We start from the raw sequence: 20,239 nt of genomic DNA, 5'->3' as shown, positions 1-20,239 counted from the left end.
ATCTTATGAAGACCCAACAACACGAAGCTCGCCGTACCACCCGGCACAGCGGCCAGGTAGTTATCTCCGCCGGTTTACTGAACAGTCCGGTTCGGAAGTGCCATTCCAAGGTCTCTAATTTGCTTGTCAGTACTTGTCCTAAAGCGGGCTGCTTTCGTCAACCTCTTACTCCGTTTGACTCCAATTATCAGGTTACTTCCCACTCATCTTCTGGCGAGTCATCGGCTACTCAGCTCCCACCGCTCAAAATGGTGTTTGGGTAAGCTATACTTATTGCAATGTTTGCAGTACATTGCCTTAGAACATATTCTGTATTTGATTTTGTTATCCTTCTTAGGGCCAAACCTAGGCCAAGCAAGAAGGCCCGCCTGGACAAAGCGGCCGAAGAGGATGTCGTTCTTGAAGCGGACAAGACACCCAACGCTGAAGCAGCTATTCCTATGGATATTCCCAACGATCCACCGCAATAAGATGATGATCTTATTGTAGAAGAGAGACCCATTGACACCTCAGATCCTACCCATCGGCCTACAGGTTCCATCCGGATTGAAAGCTCCACCGGTCCAGCAAAGCCTACTGACAAGCCAACAACTCCAGTGCAAACCGGCGGTACCAAAGATGATGAGGTTGTTATTACTTGTACTGGCCATACTGAGCCAAACAATCCTGTCGCTTTATCCAAACATTCTGCCAAGGAAGAACTTGCTGCCTTTGGTAAAGGTAAGTGGAACGCTGATCTGACGACTTACGCTGCTCCGAACGCCCAAGATATCCATTCCGGCTATCTTAACCGGCTGTATACCAGCCGTGACTATGAAGCCGGTCTGGTCAATATGATAAAAGACAAATATGAGGTAATTTTCATATGCTCCTTCTTGCTTGTATGCTTCCATTCCTGACTCTCCTAGCCCCCAAGGGCCGGTTTGGAATATTCTTTCAAACCAGGACTTAAATAATATAAATCTTGTTGCTTTGAAATTTGCTGATGTAGCCCCCAAAGGCCGGTTCAACTTTAGCATAGTTAAACCGGTACTTTAAGTAATTGAAACTGCCGTATCAGAATATATATATGATCAAATAGCCATTAGCCCCCAAGTGCCAAGTTGAATACTTGTATTGATCTTGGGACTTTGTAAACAATCGAAAGATGAAGGGGTAAATCGGGGGCCGCTTTAGATCAAATATGCATTAGCCCCCAAGTACTAAGCGCATAACTTGTTATGTGGTTGGTACTTGAATCCTTCTACCAGTTTGCTGAAGCATATATCTGTATGCATGCAGGCGGAGCTGAAGACGAAAGAGAACCAAGTCATCGATCTTCAAGAAGCCCTGAAAACCCAACAAGCTGAAACCTCCAAAGCAAAAGAGGAATTGACCAGTGCTTTAAGCGCCATGGAACAACTTAAGGAAAACTTCAAAAAGAAACGGGCGGACTGGGCCACTGAGAAATCCGCTTTGATCAAACGAGCAGAGGATGCTGAGGCTGCACTAAAACCAGTGGCAGATGAACTGACCAGCATAAAGCGGCACGTGCATGCCATGACTGCTGCTATCTTTGGTAAGCCAGTTTTCCTACTGAATTGGCTCTGCCTTCTGACAAAGTCGCCGGTTTATTAACCCTTTATGGTATTTCAGGGACACGCATTGGTCATTTGGGGTCAGATGTACGGAAGAAGCTAAAAGCCGCCTATACATTGGTTCAACAATTGTATACTGGTGCCCAGCGGATCATCTGTACCGCCTCTCATAACAAACTGGCGCCTACTTTGATTCAAGATACTCTGATGAAACTGTCGGTGCTTCGTGCCCGGATTGAAGAGCTAAAGAAATCTGCTGCTCGAACCGGCGCAATCAATGCTTTAATCCGGGCAAAAGCCTGGGTGCCGGATTTTGATCCTGTTGAAGCGGCTCAGGGCTATCCCAGTTTGAAGGAAGACGGATCAGAATTCGGTGAAGCGGATCTGCGAGCGATAAACCGGGAGGTGCGTCCACTAGCTTGTCAGTTGGCTGAGGAAGCAGACTTGTCTCGTTATCAAGCGCAATATGACAGTCAGAACAAGCGAATAGCTGCGCCAATCCATGAATCGGAAAATCTGATTCGTCCAATCCGTAAGCATACGTACGCTCTCGATATTGACCCGTCCTTGCTGATCCACGATGAAGCTGTTTTTCAAGCATTAGTGGGAATCGACTGTACAACTGTGGATTTCCAGCCACTGGGTAGGGATACGGAGGCTGAAGCGGCGCAGGACGACCCACAACCATCAGGCCAGGCTGGTGTCCAAGCTTGAACCGGACGCCGGTTTAAAACTGCATCTTCTTCGCAAAAAACAATTATATTATTATGGGCATCATGTTGCCTTGTAATAGGCTAGCTGATACCTTTGATGTTGATATGCCTTCGTGCATAATTTGTTCTTCCTGTAGCAATGAACTTTCCAAAACACTTTCTGAAATGAAAAATTCGTCAAGTGCCACCGCGGTTGTACCGTCAGGCGGATATATGAAATCAAAACAAAATTTTAAGTATTACCAAATTTTGAGATACATAATACCCGCCGTCATTGAGCATGAAGTTGGCTTGGCCAATCTTGAAGCGGAGTTTTGCAAACCCATATTATTGGAGGAGATAACAGCTCCTGTATATATATATGACGCTGGTTTACCATGTAAACCGTGCCGGGTTACGATAAATACCGTGTTACTCCATAAGAGGATGTTAACAACGTGGATTAAACCGGTCAAATAGCCTCCAGATTGACGTGAACTGTGTTCCGTCAATTGAAAAAAAAAATTATCGATTTAAGAAACACAATAAAAAGCAAAAAACCCCCTTCAAAGAAAAGCATGAAGCGAAAGCAACGAAAAAAAACGTTTGCCGAAAAAAACTTATTTAAACTGATCAAATGGCGTAACCATGACCAAACACGACCAAGCTCCCGTTAGGTGTAACTATGGTTCTAGTTAGCCAGGTCCCCAAGTGATTCTTGTGGCATTTTATGCCGACCAAATGGCGTGGTCATGGTTCGGGTTCGACCAAGCCCCCAAGTGATTCTGTGGCCTTAGGCCGATCAAGAGGCATGACTGGTTCAGACATGACCAAGTCCCCAAGTGATCTGGTGGCTTTCGCCTATCAAGAGGCATGGTATTGGTTCGGACACGACCAATCCTTCAAGTGATATAACATGATGCTTTTAGCAAAGCGAACTCAAGGGGTAAACCGGAGGCCGCTTTAGAGCAACTCGTGTAACCTCACATGATGTAAAAGAACAGATACCCCGCTTTAGCTGAGGTTCCGGTTTATTTTACTTAATCATAATATATATATTGTATGTACATAAGTATAGCCAATGGCTCAGGTATAGTAAGGCCGAAGATGAGCTATATTTCACGGCCTGTTAGTCTCCTCCTCTGATGTACGTGAGTCCTTATGCTCTCGAATATCGATCAGATAGTACGACCCATTGTGCAGATTCTTGCTGACCACGAAAGGCCCCTCCCAATGTGGGGATAGCTTATGCATATCAGTCTGATCTTGGATGAGCCGAAGCACCAAATCTCCTTCCTGGAAGGCTCTGGTTCTGACTCGGCGACTGTGATAACGATGAAGATCCTGCTGGTAAATCGCCGACCGGGCGGCTGCGATGTCACGCTCTTCAGCCAACCGGTCCAAAGCATCTTGTCGTGCTGTCTCGTTGTCCGCTTCAACATAAGCCGTGACACGAGGTGAGTCATGACGGATATTGCTGGGGAGAACCGCCTCCGCTCCATAAACCATGAAGAACGGTGTGTATCCTGTTGATCCGTTGGGTGTTGTATTGATGCTCCATAACACAGATGGTAATTCTTCTACCCAACAACCCGGCGTTCTCTGCAAAGGAACCATGAGCCGGGGCTTGATGCCTCTCAAGATCTCTTGATTAGCTCTTTCTGCTTGACCATTGGACTGTGGATGTGCCACTGATGAAACGTCGAGCCGGATGTGCTCCTGTTCGCAGAACTCCTTCATAGCATTTTTGGATAAATTGGTACCATTATCTGTGATAATACTGCGCGGAAAGCCAAACCGGAAAATCACCTTTTTGATGAACTAAACCACCGTGGCCGCATCACACTTGCTAACAGGTTCTGCCTCCATCCACTTTGTAAACTTGTCCACCGCCACCAGGAGGTGGGTCTTCTTATCTTTGAACATTTTGAAAGGCCCAACCATATCCAGCCCCCAAGTCGCAAACGGCCAAGTAATTGGAATCATCCTCAATTCTGAGCCGGTACATGAGCACGTCTTGAAAACATTTGGCAACCATCACATCGTCTGACCAGATCCTTCGCATCAGCATGAGCAGTTAACCAATAGAAATCATGGTGAAACGCTTTAGCCACCAGAGACTTTGAACCGGCGTGGTGACCACAATCTCCTTCGTGGATCTCACGCAAAATTTCACGGCCTTCTTCAGGAGACACGCAACGTTGAAAATCTCCTGATACACTGCAATGATGCAACTCACCATTAATGACAGCCATGGACTTGGATCGCCGGATTATCTGTCGGGCCAGAATCTCATCTTCTGGCAACTCGCCCCGGTTCTTGTACGCCAGGTAAGGAAGCGTCCAATCCGGAATGACATGAAGAACTGCCACCAATTGAGCCTCCGGATCAGGAATGGCCAAATCCTCTTCACCAGGGATCTTCACCGACGGGTTGTGCAGCACATCCAGAAAAACATTGGGTGGACCGGTTTGCGCTGAGAGCCCAGCCGGCTTAAAGCGTCCGCCGCTTCATTTTTCCGCCGGTCCACGTGGTCCACCTGATAGCCTCTGAAATAACCTGCAACAATATCCACCTCACGATGATATGCTGCCATGAGTGGGTCCTTGGAGTCCCAAGTGCCAGACACTTGCTGAGCCACAAGGTCCGAATCACCGAAGCACTTAACTCGACTTAGATTCATCTCCTTAGCCATCCGAAGACCATGGAGCAAGGCTTCATACTCAGCTGCATTGTTAGTACAAGGGAACATTAAATGGAGAACATAACAAAACTTATCACCTCGTGGGGAAGTTAATACTACTCCAGCCCCCGAGCCTTCCAACTGCCTGGATCCGTCAAAATGGATGGTCCAATATGTATGATCCATCTTTTCTTCAGGTGCTTGCGTTTCCGTCCAATCATTGATGAAATCAACAAGTGCTTGAGACTTAATCGCTGTCCAAGGCACATATTTCAAACCGTACGGCCCCAGCTCTATAGCCCACTTTGCAATCCGGCCAGTTGCTTCCCGGTTCTGGATGATATCTCCCAAAGGAGCAGAACTGACCATCGTAATTGGGTGCCCTTGAAAGTATTGCTTAAGCTTCCGGCTTGCCATAAAAATTCCGTACACCAGCTTCTGCCAATGCGGATACCTTTGCTTGGACTCAATGAGAACCTCGCTGATATAATAGACCAGACATTGAACCAGATGCTCCTTACCTGCCTCCTTTCGTTCCACCACAACAGCCACGCTGACCGCACGAGCATTAGCAGAAACATATAGCAGTAACGGCTCCTTGTCAATGGGAGCGGCGAGCACAGGCGGATTGGCCAATTGCCGCTTTAAGTTCTCAAACGCTTCATCAGCAGCAGAACTCCAGACGAATTGATCCGTCTTCTTCAACATCTGATACAAAGGGATCGCCTTCTCACCAAGGCGGCTGATAAACCGGCTTAACGCGGCAATTCGGCCTGCCAGGCGTTGAACATCATTGATACACTTCGGTTTAGCCAGGGAGGTGATGGCTGTGATCTTCTCCGGATTAGCCTCAATTCCCCTGTCACCAGGAAACCCAATAACTTGCCCGCCGGTACACCAAAGACACACTTGTCCGGATTAAACATCATCTTGTACGTCCTTAGGTTATCAAAGGTTTCTTTCAAATCATCAACTAAAGTCTCCTTCTCCCTGGATTTAACCACGATATCATCCACGTAAGCATGTACATTACGGCCAATCTGCTTGTGAAGACAATTTTGTACACACCGTTGATAAGTTGCCTGGGCACTTTTGAGCCCAAAGGGCATAGACACATAGCAGAAGGCTCCAAAGGGAGTTATGAATGCCGTCTTCTCCTGGTCCTTAACTGCCATTTTGATATGATGATAGCCAGAATATGCATCCAAAAAACTTAAACGCTCACAACCCGCCGTAGCATCAATGATTTGATCAATACGGGGGAGGGCAAAAGGATCTACTGGACAAGCTTTATTAAGATCTGTGTAATCCACACACATACGCCAGGTGCCGTTTTTCTTAAGGACTAGCACCGGATTGGAAAGCCACTCAGGGTGAAAAACTTCAACAATAAAACCAGCTGCTAAAAGCCTGGCTACCTCTTCTTCAATCGCCTTGCGTCTTTCTTCATTAAACCGGCGGAGAAACTGTTTCACCGGTTTGTATTTAGGATCCACATTAAGTGTGTGCTCAGCGAGTTGCCTCAGTACACCTGGCATGTCAGAGGGCTTCCATGCAAAAATGTCCCGATTCTCACGGATGAACTCGATGAGCGCGCTTTCCTATTTCGGATCCAAGTTGGCACTAATGCTGAACTGCTTGGACGAATCGCCAGGTACGAAGTCAACAAGCTTAGTTTCTGCTGCCGATTTGAACTTCAGGGCCGGATCATGCTCCGTAGTTGGCTTCTTCAACGGAGTCATGTCCGCCGGATCAACATTGTCTTTATAGTACTTCAACTCCTCGGTGGCACAAACCGACTCTGCATAAGCCGCAGCTCCTTCCTCGCATTCCAAAGCGATTTTGTGGCTTCCGTGAACCGTTATTGTCCCCTTGTGACCCGACATCTTGAGCCGCAAATACACATAACAGGGCCGAGCCATAAACTTGGCGTATGCCGGACGCCCAAACAGGGCATGATATGGACTTTGGATTTTCACCACTTCAAACGTTAATGTCTCCGACCTAGAATCATGATCATCCCCAAAGGCCACTTCAAGAGCTATCTTACCAACGGGATTTGCTGATCTGCCAGGCACTACACCGTGGAATACTGTATTGGACGGTTTGAGATTCTTATCTGTTAGTCCCATACGACGGAAGGTCTCATAGTATAGGATGTTAATGCTGCTCCCTCCATCCATGAGCACCTTGGTGAACTTATAACCTCCCACCTGAGGCGCCACCACCAGAGCCAACTGACCCGGATTATCAACCTGGAGTGGGTGATCCTCTCTGCTCCATATGATTGGCTGTTCAGACCAACGTAGATAACGGGGTGTGGCCGGTTCAATAGAGTTGACTGCCCGCCTCTGAACCTTCCGGTCTCGCTTGTCCAGACTAGTGGTAAAGACATGGTACTGCCCATTACTCAACTGTTTTGGGTTGCTTTGGTAACCTGACTGTTGCTGCTGTTGGTTGTAACCACCCTGGTTGTTCTGACTATTTTGACCATTATGTCCGCCCGGATTACCATTAAATCCTGAACCGGAACTTCCTCCACCGTAACCCGGCCCGGACCCTGAGCCTCCGCCAGATCCGTGATCATACCGGAAATTATTAGAATTTTTGAACTCCTGCATAATAAAGCAATCCTTCCAAAGGTGGTTTGCTGACTCCTCCTTCGTCCCATGTCTTGGACAGGGCTGGCTTAGCAAATAGTTCAGGCATTTTGGGTTGGGGTTGGGCGCTCCACTACGATTTTTCGACCTACCCTTGCGCCGCTGGCCATTGTCCTGTACGTTGGTATTAGCCACAAAATCCATGTTGCCATCTGCTTTACGCTTGCCTCCTCCGCCATTGCCTACCCAGTGATGCTGCTGACCTTTGGAGCTGCTGTTCTTCTTCCCCTTCCCTGTCTTGTCATCATCAGATTTGGGATCCTTGGTACTATCGGAATCAGCATATTTTACCAAAGCGGCCATGAGGGTCCCCATGTCGGTGCAATGACGCTTTATCCGTCCCAATTTCAACTTCAGGGCCCAAACCGGCAGTTGCCTTCTAGGGTTAATACTGCGGTGTCAGCGTTGATGCGGACTGAGGAGTGCAATACTTGTGAAACCCGGCACACCCAATGAGTCATTGACTCTCCTTCCTCCTGGACGCATGCATCTAATTCCATTATCGACATAGGCTGTTTACAGGTATCCTTGAAATTGTTGATAAACCGGGCTCGTAATTGGGCCCATGAACTGATAGAATTAGCGGGCAAGCTTTTTAACCAAGTACGGGCCGTTCCTTCAAGCATCATGATGAAGTATTTCGCACACGCCGTGTCATCCACATCAAGCATCTCCATGGCCATCTCATAGCTCTCTACCCATGTCTCTGGTGGTTGATCCGCCGTATAATTTGGTACCTTGCGTGGGCCTTTGAAATCCTTGGGCAAGCGCACGTTGCGTAGAGCGGGGACGAGGCAAGGCACCCCCAAAGAACTAGAAGTAACACCAGGTTCGATCGAAATAGTTGGACGAACCGGCGTGAGCTGCCGAGCCTAATGCTGTGCGGCTAACTCGGCCTCCCTACGCGCTCGGGCCCGGTTCACCACTTCCTGAGCGTCATCAGCACCACCTGTCGGGTTGTTGTCCCGGGGTGCCCCACGTCGTTCATTACTCGACACTGCCAGTTCATCCATATGTCTGCTATAGCTCCGGCTTGGACGAGGGGTCGAGTGGATCCGGTCACGGCTGTACGAGTATGCTTCCTGTTGGGCCAAAGCAGTCCTCAGAAGTTCCTTGACCCGCCGTGTCTCTACTGCCTGTGGCGAGTCACCTTCAATTGGAATGGCCTCCAGCCATGCAGCAGCGGCAACAAGATTGTCCATTGGGCTGGAGTAGTGACCCGGGGGTGTTAAAGCAGCCTGAGGTACAACGGTGTTTTGACGGGGCGGGTCGATCTGACGAGGCTGAACCGGTGCACCGGTCCTAGGGGCTTCTGCCCGGTTCCCCTCCAGCGGATTGCCGACTCTTGGCACTGGAGTGTTGAAAAGGTCTTTGGCCTCGAAAACCGGAGGTAAGCGGGACCGGTGCTTCCTCCTCATGACTTCATGTGATGCGCTCTGGTCTAACATAAGCCTGTAGGCCTGTGCGTCTAAAGCAGCCCGCTCTGCGGCCATCCTGGTGTCCTCAGCCGCCAGATCCGCCTTGGCCTGGGTGATCTGTTCCTTTACCTTTGCAATCTCTGTATTGTGAACGTCCTGATCTAGCGGATTAACTTCCGCCATAAGCACAGCCAACGCATCAAATAGTTCTGATAGAACCTGAGCCGGCGGGCGCACAGGGCCTCCTGCCCGGCGGCCGTTGCTGCTGCTGAACCGGAAATCGTTGCCGCAGCTGTCGAAGAATGAAGCACTGCTTGTGTTCCGGCCATGAATACTCCAACCCGGTTGGGCAGATCAGAGGGGTCCGGAATACTGTCGCCATCAGAACAGCTCCCAATCCGGCTATCTTGTAGCTGATAAAGAGATTCAGTTTCTCCGATCGAAGACTCGTCACCGGAACGAATGACAGTCGCACCGCGAAATCCCGATCCGTCCTCATGACTTCCTCTGAGCCGTCTCGACGAGGTCGGTGCAGATGTCCGGCTCAGGGCCCGGTTCACCGATCTTCCCAATGAAAACGTGAATGCTACCAAAGGGGACCCGGTACCCGTACTCAACTGAGCCGGCCTTGGGGCCCCGGCCTGCATCGTCGATGTAGTGCCTGCCGCGATGACTCTTAGTCATCCGGCCTACAGCATAGCCCTCGAGTCCTTCAAAGCGGCCCTCCTAGAATCGGAAACCATCGTGCGATAGCCCCACGGTGGGCGCCAACTGTCGTGGTTTTGTCACGGCAGATGTCCTAGAGAAAGGACTTAGTCGTGGAGCCATCGCTACGGATTAGCTTGAAGGGGTTAAAGCGGACACAAGGACGCAAGAGAGTTTATACTAGTTCGGCCCCTTCAGTGAAGGTAAAAGCCTACTTCTAGTTGTGATGAAATTGATGGGTGTTTCGATGACAAGGGAGCGAATAAGCTTCGCCTATGTCTCGAGTCGTTGTCTGTCGTCCCTGAACCGCCGCCGGGTCGTCCCCTTATATACATGGGTGACGCCTGCCGGTTCAGAGAGTCCCAACACCGGTTCATACTCGTATCCGGGTTGGTCTCTCCTTGTTCCTAACTCATATTACAAGTATGTGCACAAAACTGATGTACGGCTACAGGTTGTAAACCGACTACGGGCCCTGGGCCTTTATCTGCCTCTTTGGGCTTTAACACCTTTGAACTACTGATGGAGTTAATCCGGCCCAGGTAGGCCGGTTTATGCCCAGTAGTAATATCCCCAACATGGATGGTAGTGAATGCCAACATCATAATCTTTCACTAATTCCAACCAGCGCCGTTGTCGTAAATTGAGTTTTGGTTGTGTGAAAATATATTGGAGGCTTTTATGGTCCGTATATATTTCACAACGATTTCCAAGCAAAAAGTGCCTCCACTCTTTGAGTGCATGAATGACTGCTGCCAATTCCATGTCATGAGTAGGATAATTTTCTTCATGCTTTCGTAGTTGCCTGGAAGCGTATGCGACTACTTTGCCTTCTTGCATTAGTACGCATCCGAGGCCCTTCCGGGATGCGTCACAATATACTTCCAAACTTTTGTGTATGTCTGGTACAACCAATACTGATGTTGTTGTTAATTTCCTTTTAAGTTCTTGGAAACTTTTCTCGCAAGCTTCAGTCCATACAAATTTCTTATCCTTCTTGAGTAGCTGTGTCATTGGTTTTGCTATGGTGCAGAACCCCTCAATAAGCCTTCGATAATATCCATCCATCCCAAGGAAACTTCGTACATTTGTTACGTTGGCTGGTGGTTTCCAGCCAAGTACGGCCTTGACTTTTTCTGGGTCCACGGCAACACCTTCTTGGGTCAATACGTGGCCTAGAAAACTAACCTGTCTTAACCAAAATTCACATTTGCTGAATTTGTGAATAATTGATGTTTCTTCAATTCTCCCAGTACAATTCTGAGATGTTCAGCATGTTCTTCTGGTGTCTTAGAGTATAACAGAATATCATCAATGAACACCACAACAAATTTGTCCATAAATTTCATAAACACTTTGTTCATGAGGTGGACAAAATATGCGCGGGCGTTTGTCAGTCCAAACGGCATTACTGTAAATTCATATAATCTGTATCTGGAGGTGAATGCTGTCTTAGGGATATCTTCTGTCTGTACTTTTAATTGATGATACCCCGACCTTAAATCAAATTTTGAGAAAACCTTGGCTTGTGCGAGCTGGTCAAATAAATCATTTATGCGTGGCATCGGATATTTGTTTTTGATGGTGACCATGTTGAGTGCTCGATAGTCTATACATAATCTCAGTGTCCCATCCTTTTTCTTAGCAAATAATACTGGTGAACCCCAATGTGAGGAGCTGGCCCGTATAAATCCTTTGTCCAGTAATTCTTTTATTTGCTTCTTTAATTCTACCAACTCGGAGGGTGCCATTCTATAGGGTTTCTTGTAAATGGGGGTCGTTCCAGGTGCTAGTTCAATGATGAACTCTATTTCCCAGTCTGGTGGCATGCCTGGTAGTTCTTCGGGAAATGCGTCAGGGAACTCACACACCATTAAAACTTTTCTTAACTCTGAAATGTCCACCCTGTTCAACCTTGGTTGTCGTGATATTGGTCTTTCTTGAGCTGCAATTTTTATCGTCTTCCCGTGATGATGAGTAAGAATTACAGTCCGATTGAAGCAGTCGATAAATATCTTGTTGGTGGTGAACCAGTCCATTCCTAGGATAACATCCAGTCCCTTATTTTCCAGTACAATGAGGTTTGCCTGAAACTTTACTCCCTCAATCTCAATAACCACACCTTGGCAATAACTCTGAGTGATTTGCTTAATCCCGGGGGACTTGATGGTCATGGATTTTTCCAAGGGAGCATCAAAAAAATCATGTTGCAAAGCAAATTTCTTTGAAATGAACGAGTGAGAAGCTCCAGAATCAAACAAAACCGTGGCAGGTATTGTGTTGACAGGGAACGTACCGTGTACGATATCCGGGGCATTCTGTGCTTCCTCCTTGGTCACATGGTTCAAGTGACCCTTCTTGTGATTGTTATTGGGGTTGAAGTTGTTACGCTTGGGTGTTGAATCATTTCCACTGTTGTTTGGCTTGGGGGCCGAGTTTCTTGGCTTTGGGCACTGTTTGGCATAGTGTCCTTCCTCTCCACAAGTGATATGTAAAATCCTTGTCTCTTGCATGAAATTTTTTGCTTGGGCGTGGAACAATGGTTGTGGATTTGTTCGCTCCAATTTTCTGAAAATCAGTCTTGTTCCGGTTGTTGCGAGCATGAGTAGTCTTGTCCCTTTTGCGCTTACGAAAATCCTCCAAGCTGCGGTGCTCATTTTCCAATATAATAGCTTTGTCCACAAGTGCTTTGAAATCCGGAAAGGTGTGTACGACCAACTGGCATTTAAGTGTTGGTGCCAGACCGTCCAGAAATTTTTCCATCTTTTTATTTTCCATCATATGCTCTTCGTTGGCATAACGAGATAATTGAGTAAACTGACTATTGTACTCAGTCACTGTCATGCTTCTCTACTTGAGGTCATCAAACTCCCTTTTCTTGATCCTCATAATGCTTCTGGGAATGTGCGCCCCATGAAAACCTTCTTTAAATTCTTCCCAGGTGATGTTATTTTCATTGGGGTGCATGTGTAGGAAATTTTCCCACCATGATGCAGCTGCTCCAGTGAGGTAGTGAGGTGCATAAAGTACCTTCTCACGGTCTGAACATTGTGCAATAATTAACTTCCTTTCAATGTCTCAAAGCCAATCATCGGCCTCAAGAGGTCTATCAGTGTGAGAGAACGTTGGGGGACGTGTCTTTTGTAGTTCAGGCAATTTGGAATGCTGCTGATATGGTTCACGGTGATTTCCCATATTGATAACATGGTTCATCATTTCTTGATGCTGCTGCTGGCTTCGCTCATAAAGGCGGCATACTTGAGAAAATGCTGCTTCACTGCCTTGCTGACTTGACTGCCCCTGTGTGAAATTGTTACTTGTCTGGGTATCACAATTTTCTTCCGGCGGACTTGGCATGGAACAAGTCCAGGGACGAGGCATTTTCCACTCTGGGGTATTTTAGCAGAATTCATGAGAAAAACTGAGTGGCAAAAATAAATAATTTTACAAAGGCAGATTTTTTTAAAAAAAACTCCAAGATTTTTCAAGAAAATACTTGATTGCACATGGAGAAGGACAGCTCAGTACATATCTTACACGCAAGCCGTAATTATATAGTACATCACTCAGGATGTGCGTACACGTTCCTGACATGTTATTTAGGCTAGTGCACTTCCCCGAGTTCCTACATGATGCGCACACAAACTACTTCTCACCAAACCTATATACATATAAACATATCATACAAGCTGGTACATCGCACGGCTGCTAGGCGCACTCAGTCGGAGATGGTAAAAACTTCCCTCGGCCTGCCGAGGGTAAGACCCAGTGATGCTGGAGACTCAACCTCCTCCTCACTAATAGGCTCCAGGCGCGAAGTACTAGGTTGAGGAGCTGGTGCGGGCGTGGCAGGTGGTGCATCACTAACTGGAGTAGGAGCAATGACTTGGTCAAACTCTTCAGTGGTAGGCAGGCGGCGAGCGGTGGCTAAGATGGCAGGTGTATAGGATGCTGAGGACGAGACGTAAGTCAATGGTGGTGTTGTATGGAGGAGCTCCCTCCTGTTGGCGGAACAGCCCTGAACTAAGTCCATATGAGCAGCCACAAAGTCGCTCCACGAGGTTATCAAAAGCTGCCTCAAGAGTTTTGAGATACTCAACCAACATTTCAATAGCCTCATCTCTCTCCCCCCTAGAGCAAGCGAACACATAGTGACAAGTGTATGGCACGTGGCAAGGGTGGTAGCTGTAGCGACGGGCCTTCATCGAAGGGAGGGCATCCCGGAGACGAGCTATCGCCTCACAGGCAGTCATCTGCATGGCATGCCTCTCCATAGGCATGACCCTTCCCACAAATCGGAAGCGGCGTGACTCAGAACGTCCTCCCTTGAATTGCACCGCGGCCTGGTGCATAGACACGCTGTCGCTGATCTTGTGTTGGTAGAGTGTGAACTCCGGACGAGCCGATGGCCCGATCGCGACCTTAGTGATGGAGACGAGAAGCTTGATAAACCCCTCAGGTACATTGGCGAACACCTGTGACTCACAGTCGCTGCCAGCCATCTACAAAGGTAGACAAAAATTCCGAATAGCCAAATCATAAATTTATGATGACTAACAGAAAGTTGCTACATTTGCAACATGTTAAAATAGCACTTATTACGCTAATAACCAATTAGCGATCGCACCTAATGGCATCCTACAATCAGCCTGGCTCTGATACCAAGGTTGTCAGGACCGGTTTTCCAATAAAACATTTATTGAAAAACCGACCATTATATCAGACCAGTATAGAAGAATCCTCCTTACTGGTAGACAAATCCTTGATACAGAAATCCAGATGTACTAAATATTATACAAGGTTGAGCTGAGGCTGCTCAACAATTTATTACAAGCACGCCGATATTATACATAAAGGCGGATATGACACAAAGGGTATGGTGGCATAACTACTGAATCATAATAAAAGTGGTGGGGGATATGTCACAGTGAAGTGGGTGACATGACTCCAAAATCTTACAGCTCATCAAGCGCCGGAGTGAGGCTCGATGATTTTATTAGGTAGCGGAAGCGTATATAATACAAGTGACCAACTCCAGGATCGCATGGGACTAACTCGGACTCCTCTAGGTGTCAAACTCTCTATCGTACTCTTCATTCATAAGATCGCCTTCGTCAATATCTGGCCAAATCAACAAGCCAGGTGAGTACTTTGAATGTACTCGCAAGACAGTTTGGACATAAGATATAATGAATGCAAACATGATGCACATGAGCAGACTAGTAATGCGCACTCAGATAATAAATTTGCACTGCATGTTAAATAAAAAGGAAGTCAGGTGGTAGTTCTCGCAAAATCCCAATAAAATAGTCGAAGACCGATCGGGTGTCTGAAGCGACGCCTCGAAAGGAAAAATAACTTAACATGCCGCAGTCGGGCGTCAGGGCGACACCGCATAAAGGGCTTATATTGAAACGTAAATGACAGTACGTGCCACAGTCGGACGTCTAAGCGACATCTCGAAAAGGGCTTATAATGAAAGTAAATAACAAGGATGCCACAGTCGGACGTCTGAGCGACATCACATAAAGGGCTTATATCAAAAGTAAATAACAAGAATGCCACAGTCGGACGTCTAATCGACATCACATAAAGGGCTTATATCAAAGTAAATAACAAGAATGCCACGGTCGGACGTCTAAGCGACATCATATAAAGGGCTTATATCAAAGTAAATAACAAGAATGCCATAATCAGATGTCTGAGCGACATCACATAAAGGGCTTATATCTCATCATTCGAATTCAAGGAGCTCACGAAGGTAACATCATTCCATGGAATACTCGGTACATGATAATAAACTGGTTAGTCCATCCACAGGAATACATTCGGCCAGGTTTACCACTCTTAGTTTCATGCTTATTCTCCGGAGACTGTCACTGAGACTCATACTAAGATTGACACTAATATGTTGATCAAATTCCTTGACCATGGACATGGTTACTCGAATGGTTTTGACTCTGCAAAGTTTGTACTCTTTAACCACAGCCAATGGATTTCAGTAGTCACAAAGGATTAGTTCCGTTTATGGTATTTTAGGAGAAACACATCTAACCAGTACACACCCATTCCACATTCTGCTGCCAGGAATCACCCTAGGCAACGTTCAAGAAAAACTCTAAGACGGGGAGGCTACAACCTCGAATAGCATGGGATCAAATTTATATCGCACGCTCTAAGTGGTGCCCCCTCTCGGTCCCAACCAGAAACACCCATGCTCCCTGACCGGATGACAGGCTTTAATCCAGGGCCATGGAACCCTCATCATGGCCCCTCTATTTGGTGTGTACAAGGAAAGAGGTTTGCAACTTACTAAACCGTATTCTTTGCAGAAAACATGTGGTAGCACGGAAGGGGACGAATGGGAACAAGACTTGATCCACGTTAATACTGGAGTTAAACAGTTGATATAAAAGTGGCATGCTTCAACTATACGAGCTTGCAACCTATCATGCCACCACATGATCAGGTTATCTCACCATCATACGAACACATCGAATTTCGAAGCTCACTTGCAGCTTGCTTGCATGAAATATAACATTCACAAATGCTTATATAAACATGTCATGAGAAAACGACTTAAGCAATCATGAAAAACAGTCTTCCTATCAAAGGTTCAAACATGCTTGCCTGGTTCGGAGTAGTCAGAGTCTAGCTCGGCGAAGTTTGCGGCTCCGTCACCTCCTTCAGTATCTACGTTATAAAAGAAATCGGATACTAACGTAAATACCGTGCGTGCATAAAAATTGTTCCAAATATTTTTCAAATAAATATGATAAAAAACTATATAGAAAAATAAAGATGACAGAAAAAGAATCAACTCAAAATCATCTTCTGTTTAAAAGTTATTAAGGTTTTAGTCCAGGGACTATTCTATGATGAAACAGAAACTTTCCAGGGGCTAGTTTAAAAAAAACAGAAAACTTTTCGGTTGGAAATACGCCAACCCAAAGGGAAAACGTACTTTGCCCGAAGGAACTTTTAGAAAATGTTTCGAATAAAAGAGGAGAGGCTGACGAGGGGGTCCCGCATGTCAGGTTTAAAATCCCACCGCCGGCCGAAGCAAACGATGATCGCCGACGATGATCGAAGGTGATCCGGAGGAGGGCAAGGGTATGGTTGCACTCACGGGACAATTCCGCGTCGGTGGGTGGTGGATTTGGTCATCGGCGAGCACCATGCCGACGGCGGCTTCCACTCCGGCGGACGGCGGTTCGGTCGAGGATGGATCCCTCCGAAGAGAGCTGCAAACGCCAAATTGAAGCACGGGTTAGGGGAGTGGGTGCACTAGGAGGTTCCTTCCCAAGTTTGAGCTAGAGCTATGCAAGGAATCGAGTGAATCAAGCTGGCTACCAGAGCGGGTCGTGGCGGCCGGAGTTGGGGAAGAAGGCCTCCTCGAAGTCATTCTAGCGGCTGGGCGCGACTCTGGTGAGGTGGAGGGGTGGTGCTGGGTTGAAGGCGAGCTCGGGTCCTCTATTTATAGACGGACCAAGGCGGTTGTCGAGAATGGGATCACACCAGTGAGCGATTACGACGAGGTAGTGGTCGGGCTGGAGGTTTAGGTGACTGGGCACCTTCGGATTGGTTCACTAGTTGCATTCAACAGCTAAGCTTGATCGGATTTGGCCTGCTCCCGTGGCCCCGATGGGACGGAGCTCATGGGCTCGTCGGCGGCAGATAGCGCGCTCTGCGCCTCTCAGGCCACGGTGACAGTTCTGCAGCACGCACAGGGAAGAGGACGGCCACGTGGAGGCTCCTGGTGGTGTGGGCGGTGCTAGACGGTGCCGTACTGCAGGGCTGGCCCCTGCTGGTCGCCACGACGGTTCTGCCACCGCGGAAGATGCCGGAGTTGACGTGACACGTCGCCACCGACGCTCGCGACCGGCCAAACAACCGTGCGGCGCATTGGATAAGAAGAAGGAGCAGTGAGCAACGATCCAAGGTAGCTACTGGCGAGATTGACGAAGAGCCCTGATGAAAACGAAGCTGACGACTGAACCCAACACTGAACTTCTAAAACTTGACAGGAACAGTGCCGGCCACCTGTTCGATGAAATGATTTATGCACGTCAAAAATTCTTCTAGAGCTAAAACTTGGTGAAGTGATCTCTTGATGCATCTGGAGGCTACCTGAATTATCTCAGAATTTTTGGAAAAGAAAACAAATGAAATTCACCAAAAATGGGAAATCTGGTCCAAACTTGCAGCAAGCAAATTTTGAAAAATTTGTACTGTGGACTAGCAGATCTTGATGGATCTAGGCTGAGGACACTAAGGACTAGCCAGAGGAATTTATTTGGAACCAAAACTCAAAGGAAATCTAGTAGTTCCTTTGTAAATCACTAAGGTCCAAATAAATGGCAGAAAAAGATTTTGAGTTTAAAATAAATAGAATTAAAATCTAGGGGAAGTTGAACTTTGCTGGACTTGATGCTTGACTTGACCCAAAGTCGGGAGGTGGGTTTTGGAAGAAAGGTTTCAACATAGGTCATGGCAAGAGAGTAATTTTTGAATGGGGAAGAATAATATTCATAATTTATAGGAATTCTTTTTAATAAAAAGGAATTGTAAAAACCTTCCAAAATTATTTGTGTTGAGCCAACACAAGATGAAAAATCTTCAAGACCAAAAATCAAGATTGGGAAGAACTCATGAAATATTTGTCATAAAAAGATTTGAGAAGATGAGCCCCTTTTTTTGAAAAATTCAAGTGACCTTCTTTAAATCAAATAAAGAAGTTGATAAAAATCAAAACCAAAATTTTGGGGTGTTACAACATCCGGGACTCCTAACAACCTTTGGTACGTCAAAACATATAAACTCATAATATAACTGTCATCGAAACGTCAAGCGTGCGGACACTACAGGTTGGAGAACTATGTAGACATGACCGAGACACGTCTCCGGTGAATAACCAATAGCGGAACCCGGATGCTCATATTGGCTCCCACATATTCTATGAAGATCTTAATCGATCAGACTGCATAACAACATACGTTGTTTCCTTTGTCATCGGTATGTTACTTGCCCGAGATTTGATCGTCGGTATCTCAATAGCTAGTTCAATCTCGTTACCGGCAAGTCTCTTTACTCGTTCCGTAATACATCATCCTGCAACTAACTCATTAGTTGCAATGCTTGCAAGGCTTAAGTGATGTGCATTACCGAGAGGGCCCAGAGATACCTCTCCGACAATCGGAGTGACAAATCCTAATCTCGAAATATGCCAACCCCAGAAGTACCTTTGGAGACACCTGTAGAGCACCTTTATAATCACCCAGTTACATTGTGACGTTTGGTAGCACACAAAGTGTTCCTCCGGTAAACAGGAGTTGCATAATCTCATAGTCATAGGAACATGTATAAGTCATGAAGAAAGCAATAGCAACATACTAAACGATCGGGTGCTAAGCTAACGGAATGGGTCAAGTCAATCATATCATTCTCCTAATGATGTGATCCCGTTACTCAAATGACAACCCATGTCAATGGCTAGGAAACTTAACCATCTTTGATCAACGAGCTAGTCAAGTAGAGGCATACTAGTGACATACTGTTTGTCTATGTATTCACACATGTATTATGTTTCCGGTTAATACAATTCTAGCATGAATAATAAACATTTATCATGATATAAGGAAATAAATAATAACGTTATCATTGCCTCTAGGGCATATTTCCTTCACTTAGAGGCATAACCGCATGGTGGTTTTGTCACAAAAGGGATAAAGAGTTTGTTTACAATCGCCACTTCACACAAATAACAAGTTAAACATACATCATCCAGAGTACAATCAAGGTCCGACAACGGAATCAAAATAAAAGAAGACAACCCCAAATGCTAGACCCCCGATCGTCCCAACTGGGCTCCACTACTGATCGTCAGGAAACGGAACATAGTAACGACCAAGGTCCTCGTCGAACTCCCACTTGAGTTCGGTAGCATCACCTGCACTGGTATCATCGGCACCTGCAACTGTTTTGGAAGTATCCGTGAGTCACGAGGACTCAGCAATCTCACACTCGCGAGATCAAGTCTTTTTAAGATTATGGGTAGGATAAGGTAAGGAGGTGGAGCTGCAGCATGCGCTAAGAAAATATGGTGGATAACATATGTAAATAAGAGTAAGATGAGAAGCTACGCAATGGTCGTGAAGCTGTATGTGATCGAGAAGTGATCCTGAAACTACTTACATTCAAACATAACCCAAACCGTATTCACTTCCCGGACTCCGCCGAAAAGAGACCATCACGGCTACACGCGCGGTTGATGCATTTCAATTAAGTCAAGTGTCAAGTTCTCTACAACCAGATATTAACAAATTCCCATCTGCCACATAACCGTGGGCACGACTCTCAAAAGTTTATACCCTACAGGGGTGTCCCAACTTAGCCCATCACAAGCTCTCACGATCAATGAAGGATATTCCTTCTCCCGAAAAGACCCGATCAGTCTCGGAATCCCGGTTACAAGACATTTCTACAATGGCAAAACAAGACCAGC

General features: G+C 46.6%; 1 long non-coding RNA gene across 1 annotated transcript; it reads left to right on the top strand.

The window, feature by feature from the left end:
• Positions 1 to 201: 201 nt before the first annotated feature.
• Positions 202 to 1,337, top strand: LOC119271542. The gene is made up of 3 exons (XR_005134589.1): positions 202 to 259; positions 338 to 854; positions 1,282 to 1,337. It is a non-coding gene; the product is annotated as an uncharacterized LOC119271542 (long non-coding RNA).
• Positions 1,338 to 20,239: the final 18,902 nt, after the last annotated feature.

Source organism: Triticum dicoccoides, chromosome 3A, assembly GCF_002162155.2.
Source record: "Triticum dicoccoides isolate Atlit2015 ecotype Zavitan chromosome 3A, WEW_v2.0, whole genome shotgun sequence".
In the NCBI taxonomy this organism is placed as follows: domain Eukaryota; kingdom Viridiplantae; phylum Streptophyta; class Magnoliopsida; order Poales; family Poaceae; genus Triticum; species Triticum dicoccoides.
Note: the sequence above shows the minus strand (reverse complement) of the source record. Positions and strands in the feature narration are given on the sequence as shown.